Here is a 12311-nt window from a genome sequence, read left to right as displayed (position 1 = left end):
AATAAAGTAAGATTTACCATGGAGCATACCTCCATTACACAGTGCCGAAGGACTTTCTGAGGTTGTGTTTGTATGACTTCAGTCTTTGAAGGCCTAACTGGGCTTTGATTATACTTGTAACAGTACCTAAGCCATTTTTCCTTTAAGATGTGTCTTTATCTTGCATTCTCTATGTACCTTTCATCTCAAGATATATTTATTAAATAATTTACTATGCACTTGAGGTTTTTTGCCCCCCCCCGCCCCCCCCTTTGGGGTGGAACAAACTGCTGTATGTCAGCAACATGACTTGTTAGGACATGAATTAATGCATAATGCCTAGTTGATACTGCAGTGCAAAGATCTGAGAGACAAAAAATGCACCTTTACATGAGATTCACATCTTGACATTGGAATGGGTATCTCTTCCAATAACTTCTTAAAATTTACTGAAGCTGTTAGGATAAGAATCTTAGTCTCATCTGAAAAATGTTATTTTCTGAAATAGTGTTTTATTAGAAATTTCATGCTTTGACCCTGATAGAGGATCAGAGCTTACCTAAGGAATTACTTATGTCACTTCCTGCTGTACCTTACATTTCCGTGTCAGCTCCTGTAGTTGGTATGTGATCAACTGTTTAACTCTGGGAAAAATAAATAAAACAAGAAGATTAAAAGATATAAATTTAAAATGTAGAAAAAGTTTTAGTAACTTGAAATTAAATAAAATTTGGAATAGTTCATATTTATTATTTATAATAAATAATGCTAACAAAAAGAATTTTTTAGTATCTCAGACTCATAATGCAGTGATTTGTGTCTTGAAGGGGAGAGACATTTTTTAAGCATTTCCTGATACTATTTGCCAAACTCTGTTAAATGATTTACCGAGTGGTTTCAGGGCTCAGTTATTGTACAATTCTTCAGTGTTAATAAATCACTCTTTTATCTGGAATGGAATTACCAAAAAAATTATTTCTCTTGATATTTTCTTGGAAACAGTAATCAGTTTTGTGTCTCATGACGTTTGAATTCCATGATGGTTATTTGTGTTTAATTTTTTTTAACATCTGTAATAATTTCCACATAATTTCTTTCTTTGTCTTTCACAAGAACCTCTAATATTACCAGTAGTAGTTCTGTTTCTCTGTGTTGTTCTTTGCCATATTAATTACCTCATTGGCTCTCCCTTGCCGTAGAGGAATCACATTTTTCTTCGAAATTGTGCAGTTTTAAAAAATAGGTAAAATAAACTTGGATCCATTTGTTCAAACCTTTATTTGCCCTTTCAAACCAGAAGAAATAATGGTGTGCCCTAAACTTGGTTGTTTTCTTTTTTTTCCAGCTACGTCAGGTGGTCTTGTAGAAGATAACACTTGTCCCACAAAACTTGCCTGACTTTCCTGTTGAGTGATCTGCATTCACCAAAGCTATGGTGGTCTGAAGGAGGAACGTGTCTAAAAAACTAGTGATTCTGTAACAGTTGATTCTGATTCTTCATTAAACCTGGGAGATGAGCTGGAGCTCACATCTAGTAACTTTGCTGTAAAGTCATGGAAGACAAGATGGGTCTTTGGGCCTTGCAGTCCCTCTCCCTGCCTGTGCTTTACTGTGAGTAATTCAGCTTTTGCACTTTAAATGCCCCAGGATGAGAGTTGCAATTGTATTCCTTGACAAACTGTCCCTTAGCAGAAGTCCAAACATGTGAGAAACTTTTTCCTGTTCTTCAGACTGAGAATTATCTACCTTATTTTTATTGAATTCTTTTTTTTTTTCCTGCCTACAATTCTAAACATTATATCTGCAAACATGTATGACCCTGCTAGTTGTTGCTTAGCCAGTTGCCTTCTGACAGCATATTTGGTGTCCAAAAAAGTCAAAGGAAAAAGCATATTTTCTTAGTTATTCTGGTTTTGCAAGTATTTTCTGAATAACTTTTGGTAAAAATTTTCTTGAAACAGAACCTTTTTGTAAGGTATAAGATGCAGTAATAAGAATTCATATTTTTCATTTGTTGTAACTTCTCCAAAATGTCTACTGTGTTGTTGACTCAGAATAGCTTTCAGAGTAGGAGAACTGGATCTCAGCCGTGATGCTTGCATAAGAAAATAAAATAAAAAATAGTCATTTTGGTTTTTTTTCAGTTCTCTGGCTCTGTAGATTCTCCTCATGCTAACCTTTGCAATCTTTGATTTAAAAGTGCTATACAGAAGAAAGTCCACTTGTTAACAAAGCTTAGTTTGCTTGTGGTGGAAATTAAAAACATGTCTGACTGCTTTTCAAACCAGAATAGTGAATTACGTTACAGTACTGAGAAGGTTGATACATAAAGGAAAGGAAAGCCAAAGAAATACATGAGAAATCTTGAAATGAGAAATCTTGAAACTCAGATTTATTAAGTTACGATACATGGTAGCTTTGTTAATTCATCAGAAAAGAATGTTATTTTTTTTTTAACTTAATGAGCGCATGAGTCTGTTTATCACATGGCTCTATAAATAAGTGTCTTTGCAGATGTTTTCTCTTTGTTGAAAATACTTTTTCTCTCCTCAGGGCATGCTACACTATTAAATTAAACTATGAATTTCCTTGCTTATTAGAGAAGACACTTAGAACACTGTGGCCAGCATAGCACTGCCATAACTTTTTAATATCAGTTTTAAGAACTATTTACAGATTATTTCAGTAGTATAGCACTGATATATTTTACCTGGCAAAACTTTCTAACATCAAATTTACAATTTTTGTCTAATATCAAATGTCATGTTGTCAGTGTTACCTCAACAAACCGAGCTGTTAATGACTGGACAGTTTCTTCAACAGGCAGAATAAACACAATCACAAAACTGTTTCTGAAGAGGCTTTATAAAACTCTAAAGAGGAAAGGATGATTGAAAAATCAGGAGTTACAGTGTAGTTTGGGAACTATGAATTATAATATACTCTGATATACTCCCATTTATTTTACATTTCAACCTGAGATAATTCATTATTCCTGTCTTTTACAGTAAAATACTGAGGTCACTTGGAAACTCAACAATTAGCAAAGAATAATAATAGCTTTCATTTGCATGCCCTGTTTAAATGTGGTACCTGCTGACTTCTCAGCAGTGAAATTTGTTCAAATCTGGGTCTGCTTACTAAGCTCATACTCAGGTAAATATTACAAACATAGAATGTCTTTGCCTTCCAGTCAAGGTTGGCCTGTATTGATGCTTGCAAAATTAAGCAGTTGTCACATTATTTAAATATAGCTAGAATATTTTAAAACTTGTTGAGCTGCCACTGTTTGGCTTGTGCTTCTATGCCCCCTTAGCACCCCACCCATGTGGGCTTAGGAGCTGTTGATTTCATCTTCATGGTTTTTTTTGCTACCATCTCCTTTGGGATGGGGTGGCAAAATATGAAAGATCTTGAGAGTAAAAATCATGGGAGAATTACAGTCATAGAATCATGAAGGGTTTGAGTTTGAAGGGACCCTAGATATCATCTATTTCTAACCCCCCTGCCATGGGCAGGGACACCCCCCACTAAAACAGGTTGCTTAAAGTCCCATCCAACCTGGCCTTGAACACCCACAAGGATGGGGCATCCACAGCTTCTCTGGGCAACCTATTAGTCATATTGTGATATATTGTGATATTAGTGAATTAGTGATACTGCAATCAATATTACTTTGTTGATGTCTTTGCATGTTTTCTAGTGAAAGTAACTATGAAGAAATTCTGTCTCTTATTCTATGTTTCTTGTCACCCTCTCACCCTCACCAGGTATTTTAAAGCCTATTTCTTAGTAGGTAGCATATTACAGAGCAGGGAGTAGCATTTTGCAGAGCTCAGAGCATATGTTAAGTTTCTTACTGTTTCTTCTAGGACATGTTGTGTATGTAGAGAACTATCATAACCTAAAAATATTTTGTTACCTTAAAAGTAGACAGTATAAGAAACCTTCTTGTATATTGTGAATCTGAAATCAAAGTGGAATTCATCTTACATCACTTTGTAAATACTGTGGTTTTAAAATGTGGTTGGCAGATTATTCTGATATTGGCATTTCATAATAAAGTTATATGAGTTTTTGAGAACAGGGCAGTATATTCCCTGCCATGCCAAAACTAGAAAGTGTAGCTCCGGATACTGCAAGTTCCTGCCAGACAACACAGTTTGTATTAAGTCATCCAACCCTTATGTTGATACTTTGCTGCAGTGGTCTTTTGTGCTGTTCTTCCTTATGTAGAGATGATTAATGTGGATTTGTCCTTGCAAGAGAAGGTAAATGGGCTAAACACAGTCATCCTGGTTTATTGCTGTAACATCAAGGCACTGTGAAATCTGCAAACAAAGCAAATGGGAGAGAAATCTACAGCTTTCCTAATCCATTTACATAAATCTTCAGCTTTTCAGCTCTATTTTTATGTATAAAGAGAATACCTCATCATTTGTATGTACAATCTCTTACCTTTCTCATGCACATAATTTTAGAATTTTTGAAGTGTCAGGATTCCTGCACATCTTTAAATGTTTTAATTATGAAATCCCTTTTGATTGGTTGAAATTAACCTCCTCCTAAATATACACAAGTAATGATGGTTGTTGGCTAATTTTTATATCATTGCTGATAAAACAGCAGATGATGAATGATCTGACAAGTACTGCAATATTCTAGCAGCAATTATTTGTTTAATTAAATTATAAGTGGTAATATAGGGTATGGGCTGTTCTGCTGTAAAACCTGTCTGTATGGGTAATTCTCAGTTTATATCCCCTTACTGAGTGCAAAATTCCTTAAATGCAATTAAATATTGGGTTAGAGTTGCATAACATGTAACAGCCGGCCTTTTATAAATTCATACTCTAGATTATGCAGAGATAACATTTTGGAATTGAAATATCAAGCACTTTCCTGGGTTTTTTTCAGCCGTGCCAAAACCCACAGTATCAAAGTCATAGTTTCTCAAGGTCTTGGAAAATAAGTTAGGTATGATTTTAAAACCTGCTACCTTGCTAACAAGGCAAAAGCATAAAGCAAAGAGACAAGGTAACACAAATCAGCAAGTCATCTGCTTCTGGTTCCTCCCAAGTTTCAGCTGACTTCCAACCAGGCCTGTGAAGCAAGCTGTAAGAATTATCTTCCTCTAGGCACTAGGCAGCAGTTTCCAAGTCAGCTTGCTCCACAATGCCTGCAGAAACTTGGTGAAAAAAGCAGATTTTATCTTGCCTGGGGATTGTAGTCTGCTGCCTATAAAGATGGTGTTGACAGTGTGTTCCCTATTAAAATTGCAGTAGTACAGTATGCAACTTACATAATTATCCACTCAGTAATAGAACTCTTCAAAGCATGTCCTTACCAATCTCCTTTTAATATAAGCAGGGACAATAGCCCAGGGGTTTATCTGAAAACACCCTTTTCTGCTTTTAGGATATCCTTGACTCATCAACTTCACTTATTCATTCATGTGCCTATGTCAGATAGGCAGGTTGGAAAGTCTCTATTCTGACAACCGATCCCCTGGTACTAGGACCATTGCCTTGCACTTGGGAAAAACTGTTTCTAGTCTTAATGTATGTCAAGAAAATCACAGAATCACGTTGTTTGAAGGGGAACTCTTGAGATCATTTTGACTAACCCCCATGCTCAAGCAGTGTAAGCTAGAAACAGTTGTCCAGAACTGTGGTCATTAGATTTTTAATATCGCCACAGGTGGATATTTCAGAGCCTCTCTGGGCAACCTGTGCCAGTATTTGACCACTCACGCAGTAAAAAAGTGTCGTCTTGTATTCAGATGAACTCTCTTGTGTTTTTCTTTGTGCCCATTGCAACTTGACCTGGTGCTGGCCAATACTGCAAAGTCTGGCTCCCTCAGCCTTGTTCCCTCGCATCAAGTATTTATAGAATTATAGAATAGTTTGGGTTGGAAGAGACCTTTAAAGTTCTTCTAGTACAACTTCCCTCATGATGAGTATGGATGATGCTCTGCCACTGAACTATACCCCCCCAACCCATTATTGATGAACCTGAGCTTTTTCCTCCTTTTTCCTCTTTTTCAGCCTCTCCTCATACAAGAGATGCTTCAGTCCCTTAATCGTCTTTGTGCTGGACTCATTCCATTAAGTCCATGTCTCTCTTTTACTTGGGAGCCCAGACCTGGTCATGCAGTGCTCCAAATTATGGCCACACCAGTGCTGAATAGAGGGGAAGGATCACTTCCTTTGACCTGTAGGCATTGCTCTTCATAGCCCAGGATGGTGTTGGCCTTTGTTTCTCTGAAGGTGCACTGCTGGTTCATGGTCAGCTTGTTGTCCATCGGGACCCCAAGGGCCTTCTCTGCAGAGCTGCTTTCCAGCAGTTTGACCCCTAGTGTATATGATGCCTGAGTTTATTCTTCTTCACAGTCTTCTTCGGGACTTTGCATTTCCCCTTATTAACATTCATGAGGTTCCTCTTGAACCAATTCTCACACTTGTCAAGGTCCCACTGAGTGGTAGCACAACCACGTGGTGTTTCAGCCACTCCTTCCAGTTTTTCACCTGTGAACTTGCTGAGCTGCACTCCGTCACATCATTCAGATCATTAGTGAAGCTGTTAAACAGTATTAGCCCCAGTAATGATCCCTGGATTACACTACTTGTGACTTTCCTCCAATTGGACTTTGCGCTGCTGATCACCACCCTCCAAGCCTGGCCATTCAGTCAATTTTCAATCTCTCTCACTGTGTAATTATCTAGCCTTTAACTTGTCAGCTTGTCTATGAGGATGTTATAGGGTCAGCCTTACTAAAGTTGAGGTAAACAGCTTTAGCTGCTCTCTCCTTGCATCCAAGAGGCTAATTCACCTCATTTTAGAAGGTTATCAGATTGGTAAAGCGTGATTTCCCCTTTGCAAACCCACGTTGACTGCTCTCAATCACCCTCTTTCCCTTCATGTGCTTGGAAATGGTTTCCAGGATTATTTTCTCCATCTTTCCATGGATATAAATTGCTGCTATATTGTTTGTCTGCGGTTGCAGAGCTCAGATAATAGATAGGAAAGCTGTTCTATTATTAATTTTATTTTAGAGACACCTAAATTATGAAATCCTGGATTTTCCAAAGTGTGTCTCAGTTATCTTATGGAGATTAAATTGAAAATTTGTCTTGCAGACAGTGAATGGGAGGAGGCGTGGAAGAGGAGTGAGTAGAAATCCTGTAGAGTATTACAGTCAGTGAGGCTTTGGAGACTAAGGGGAGAGTTTGTTTGGGATGTGTGGACAAAACATTGTGTTTGCAATAAATGCAAGACTGTCTGTTTTCAGTTTTTGTGAAGTCTTCTGTTTGAGTAGTTCTACATTGCAATTGACTAGATTAAAAAAATATGTCTAACATACTCAGTTAATGCTGATATTTATTTTTTTTATTAAAGCATAATGAAACCCTGAAGACTGACACAAAACCAGTGGCCTTACAAAGGTTTGGCTATATTGTTTAAAATTTTTCCTTCGAAATTATTTACTTCTATTTTGGGTTTTTAAGATTGTGGCTAGACCAACAGGAATATGTGAGGCCAGTTCCCTTATTCCATTCAGTTGGATATTGTCTCACCAGGAGTGGATCTGGAGGATCTTGTGTGGGCAGGTGAGATGTTGCTTACCAAACTAATAATGACAGAGAGGGAAAGAAATTTGAAATCTGTCTGAAGATGCCTCAAAACAATGCATATTTTGATAGCTAATTTTTCTTTGCTTGCTAATCAAGGAAGACAAAAATCATTCCTGCTGCTGAGACACTTGCTTTTTTTCTTTAATCTTTCCCTCAAACATCAGTATTCCTTCTCTTTTTTAGATATGAGGAAGTCAGACAAAAATCTAGGTGAAAAGGTAGTTGGGCAAAATGAAATTATGATGCTTTATAAATAATCCTGTTTTGTTTTGAATATACTGAATATCTCAGAGAAGTTATGTGTTTGGATGTGGTGTATGTAAAATCAAAGGTCTAAGAGAAAATTCAAAGATAACTGACAAAAGCTTTTTGCTCTTGTGACTGGAGGTTAAAAAAAAATTCATTGTCAGCACCACATTGATAATAGTGTTGAACAGTCTGATTACTGCAGCAATTAAAAAACAAAATTATGAAAATTAGCTCTGCTGGCCAGATAGAGAGAAAATAATTTTTTCTTATTACTACGGCCTGTTTGTGAAAATGCTAGTTAAGAATTCAATTACACTTACTCTTGTGAGAGCAAACGCATCAAACTTCCAAATTATTTCTTTATTTATCTTTTATATCTCTCCTTGCAGTTTGGAATTCTGTCAGGGAACTGGCCTATATATTTTCAGAACTGGTTCTGAAATTTCTTCATCCTGTTCTGATCATTATCTTTGTCCTGCCTTTTCTGCAGTAGTTTATGACTTAGCTCAGTATTCCATCTGCTCTTTCTTTTTAATTTTGGATTTTTTTGGTAAGCATTTTCCTGTAGTACAAGAATAATACATTTATCATGTCTTGCGTGAACAATTCTATTCTATTCCATGTCTTGCAAAGTGACTGCAGGCACGGAAGTGGAGAGTTTATCAGCCATAATGACGTTGTTTGATACAATAAACAACTCAGAGATGAAAGCTTATCTGTTATGAATATGGTTTATCTCATGTTATGAGACACCTAGGACTTTGAATATGGACGAGTGAGTGGTAGTTTAAGGTCAATCCCTATATAAAATTTAGTGCCTACCAAGAAAGGTCTAAAACGTGCTAGGCTGGTTTAAGTGCTTTTTCTGTTTGTGTTCAGTGCTGCTCTGTTTTGAAGAATGCTGCTAAGGAATATGCTGCTAGTTGCTCTCCCACTAGAAAATATACAAAGTTTGTAGTGTAAGGAATCAGGTGAAATTCCGCAATTGCACTGGAGGATTTTTTTTTTAGTAAATTCAGAACTGGCATAATCTGCAGGCATCGTGTGATGTTTCTGAAAGCCTAGTTATCTTTAATTCAATACTATCCTGAGTCTTAGAATTTGCTGTTGTGACAACTACCATGCTTGCATATCCCTAATTTAATTTACCTCTTAAGAAACTTGGTGCATCTGTTTCAGGCAGCTAGTTTCTATTTTCATTCTTGCAGTAGAAGAAAGAAAACAAAAAGGAAGAGAAGAGAGAGTCATTGTTTTGTGATGACAGGACAAATGGTGTTGTTTTAGTTCTTCTTCTGTTGTCCACAGACCTAAGAGTAATTTTGGAAATATTCTCCTGGTTTAAGAGTTACGTCCACTGAGTCTCTCCTTGTAATAGCGCTTAGCATTTTGATTGTTCAACATTCAGGTAAAGCACAGTATATATAGATCTCTTGGGAAATAATGTTTTAACTCTATAACACCCAGATTTTAATTTCAAATTTAATAGATACTGTTGGCAATTTTATTTTTCTGCATTGTCTTACTGGTTTTATTTTCCTATGGAAAGATTCTGATCTCACAGTTCTACAGTCAATTTTGCTTTGGCATCTAGTACGTATTTTCCCAAGAGACATAGTTCTTGCTGATTACCCCTCATGGTTGAAGGAAAATACAATGTATGTTTTAAGACTTGTTCCTGAAAAGTAGCTTCAGTTGGATGCTTACATAAGCAGACGGTGGTGTACCCTGTTTTTTGAAGGCATTTCTGGTACAGCGTGTCATTTGCTGGTCAAAACCATTAGCTGTCACTGTGTGTAATACTATTAGAGTTGGGGTTTTTGTTCTTCTTTTGTTTCTTTTCTTTATTATATATTACAGCCTCCTTTCTGGATTGTTTTGTGTTTGTACTGGTTTAGGAAGATACTGTTTCTAGACATTCTGCAATATTTTTTCTCTTGTATCTGGGCATTCTCAGAAGATGGTGTATCTTTATATAGGGACTTGGAAAACCATAGTCCTGTCTCTAATGTATGAGGTTATTTGTGATTTTTCTAATATTTGCATATCTCTCAGCCCCATATGCTATCTTGTTTCTGTTAATACTTTCTTTCATCTCCCACATTCACAGTGCAGGATTAGATTGTACAGGCCTCTTCTGAAATTATTTGCTGATTCACTTTTGTTTTGCCGTGTGAGTGAGATTGTGCATTCTGAAAAATAATACCATGGTATGGCATGGAACTTATTTTTACTGAATAATTTTATGTAAGCAGCTGTAAGACTTCTGGAATAGATGTCCTCTCATGCACAGCCCGTTAGATACACCAGGGGATTCCTTTGTCTCTCGTTGTTGATCTAAACCAGATGTAATCCCTCAGATCACATATGCTTATTCAGCATGATAATCATTCCAAAGAGAGGTTAACTAACATGTTTGTTATTGCTTCTGTTTTGTTAGCCAAAGTGGTGTCACTCTTTAAGGAATTGGACTGATTCTTATTGCTGAGTCTGGCCTTGACAACATGCCTATGCTCACTGCTTGTTGCATCCTTGACTCACTACAGTGCTTTTTCTTTGATCTTTCTGTGTTTTTAGGCTTGTTCTACTTCTATTGCTGTTTAAGTCCTAGGGCTATTGCAGTTAAATTAGAGCTCTGGTTTGCTTGCTTTTTCTCGCATTTTATTTCGCTAGAAAGTCTTGTGAATCTTAGATCCGTATCTGATCTGATTTCTAACACAAAAAAAGATTAGAGACTCAATTTATTGAAGTTAGGATGAATACAAGAGCATTTTTCCCTCTTTAACGCTTTCTGATGTTCACTCTGGACAGCACGTTCTTCACAATTAATGTATTTAATTTTTCTATAGAAACCTGATCGGTAAAAAACTTGGATTAAAAATGTATATGACAGAAAGGAAGCAAGGCAAATGCAGAGCCCAATTACCATTCCCTCTCCCATCCTGTTTTTTTTTTTTTTTTCACTTAAAAGTGTGAGTACACAATTTATGTAGAACTCCTAAGGAACTAGGACCTTGCAAAGCCAAAGGTAGATGATGGAAAATACGTCTATTTCATTGACATTACACCCATGTTCAGAGGCTGCTTCTTCTGCTCTCTCCTTTTAATCTGCCTTTGAATCTGTTGATCTGCCATGGCCACTGCTACTATTTTTTGTCAAGGGAGCCCTGCCTTTGACATTTTCAGACTTAGGATTTTATCTCATAGATTTCAGAAAAACATGCCCACCAAGTGCAGTTTGCTTTATTGTTTAATTATTTCTTTGAAAACCTTTCCAGTTAAATGAAAAAACAGAGCCATAATTTGTCCAGCTGCTCAACCTTGTCATCAGGGACATGTTCCAGGGATAAGCAGGATTTAGCAGAGGTTAAGGGGGAACATTTGTACAAGAGCTACTTGTTAATATATTAGTGACGTTTGACAGAGGATTCACTTTGGGCAGGAGCTAAGTGTGGACTTGATACATCAGCTGATCTCTGACAATAAGCTCCATTCTAAACTAGATCTCTCGATCTCTTGAGGCTCATCAATTTCTGAAATAGAATTTATTGCTTTTTGAGATCATTAGGTAAATGCTTACTCTGATAAAGATTTAATGGAGGAAGTCCAGTATTCATAGTAATTTTCTGACCTCGAGAAAAGTGCAGTGGAACTACAATGTTAGCTTTTAGTACCTTGACAGCTTCTTCAGAAATATGCTTTATTTGGCATAAGTTCTTACACATAACCTGTGTCAGTTATGTCTTCCATATTAACTGCTAACGCAGGATGTGATATAATGAAACCCAGAGCATATCTGAATTAGATTTGGCATTGCTGCAGGAAAGAGCCAGTTAATGTCCTTGTGTAATGCTTATGTAATAGATTAGATTCTGTGCCTGACTATTCTAGTTGTCTGTGGTGGTATATAAAAAGCTTGCCAGCTTGTTAGTACTCAATTAGCTCATTCACCATGAGTAAACTAGTTTTCTAGCTTATAGGAGGAATGCGCTTCCAATCCTCTAATTGGTTTATGCGTATAATCTTTTCCACACACCAACAAGTGCAAAAGTTGACTTGCTAATAGAGAATAAAGTGAGAGGGGAGAAAAGATAAAGAAAGATATAAACTCAAGCTATATGGACAGTTTGTACATTAATAGTACCATTTGTTGTTCCTTCAGTTCTTTTTTATTACTTGAGAAAACAGATAAATCTTAATATAGACAAGAAGAGATCACAGTCACCTAATGTATAAAAATGTTTGGTTTTCGAAATACACAGTTGCTGTCAAACTCTCAAACTAGTTTTTTGTATAGATATTATTGTAACATTTTACAGATTTTCTTTTAAATGTTTTAAAAGGATTATAGTAGGCTTTAGTTATGGTTATCAGTTTTTAAAAGGAAATCGTACATCTTATAAAACACATAAATCTGGTAAAAGAGGAAATTCTCTTTTTAGATAGTACATT

The 12311-nt window shown here is 36.5% G+C and overlaps 1 protein-coding gene across 5 annotated transcripts in view; it reads left to right on the top strand.

Annotated features, from left to right (window-relative positions):
- Positions 1-12311, top strand: part of TRMT9B (tRNA methyltransferase 9B (putative)) — a 126281-nt gene that overhangs the window by 22930 nt on the left and 91040 nt on the right. For all 5 annotated transcript variants that reach the window (XM_039378561.1, XM_027735963.2, XM_039378560.1 and 2 more), the window contains one exon: positions 1325-1590. The gene's annotated coding sequence lies outside the window, so the exon portion shown is untranslated. The remainder of the gene's footprint in view (positions 1-1324; positions 1591-12311) is intronic.

Source organism: Pipra filicauda, unplaced genomic scaffold, assembly GCF_003945595.2.
Source record: "Pipra filicauda isolate LSUMZ 115617 unplaced genomic scaffold, ASM394559v2 scaffold140_size2443280_pilon, whole genome shotgun sequence".
In the NCBI taxonomy this organism is placed as follows: domain Eukaryota; kingdom Metazoa; phylum Chordata; class Aves; order Passeriformes; family Pipridae; genus Pipra; species Pipra filicauda.
Note: the sequence above shows the minus strand (reverse complement) of the source record. Positions and strands in the feature narration are given on the sequence as shown.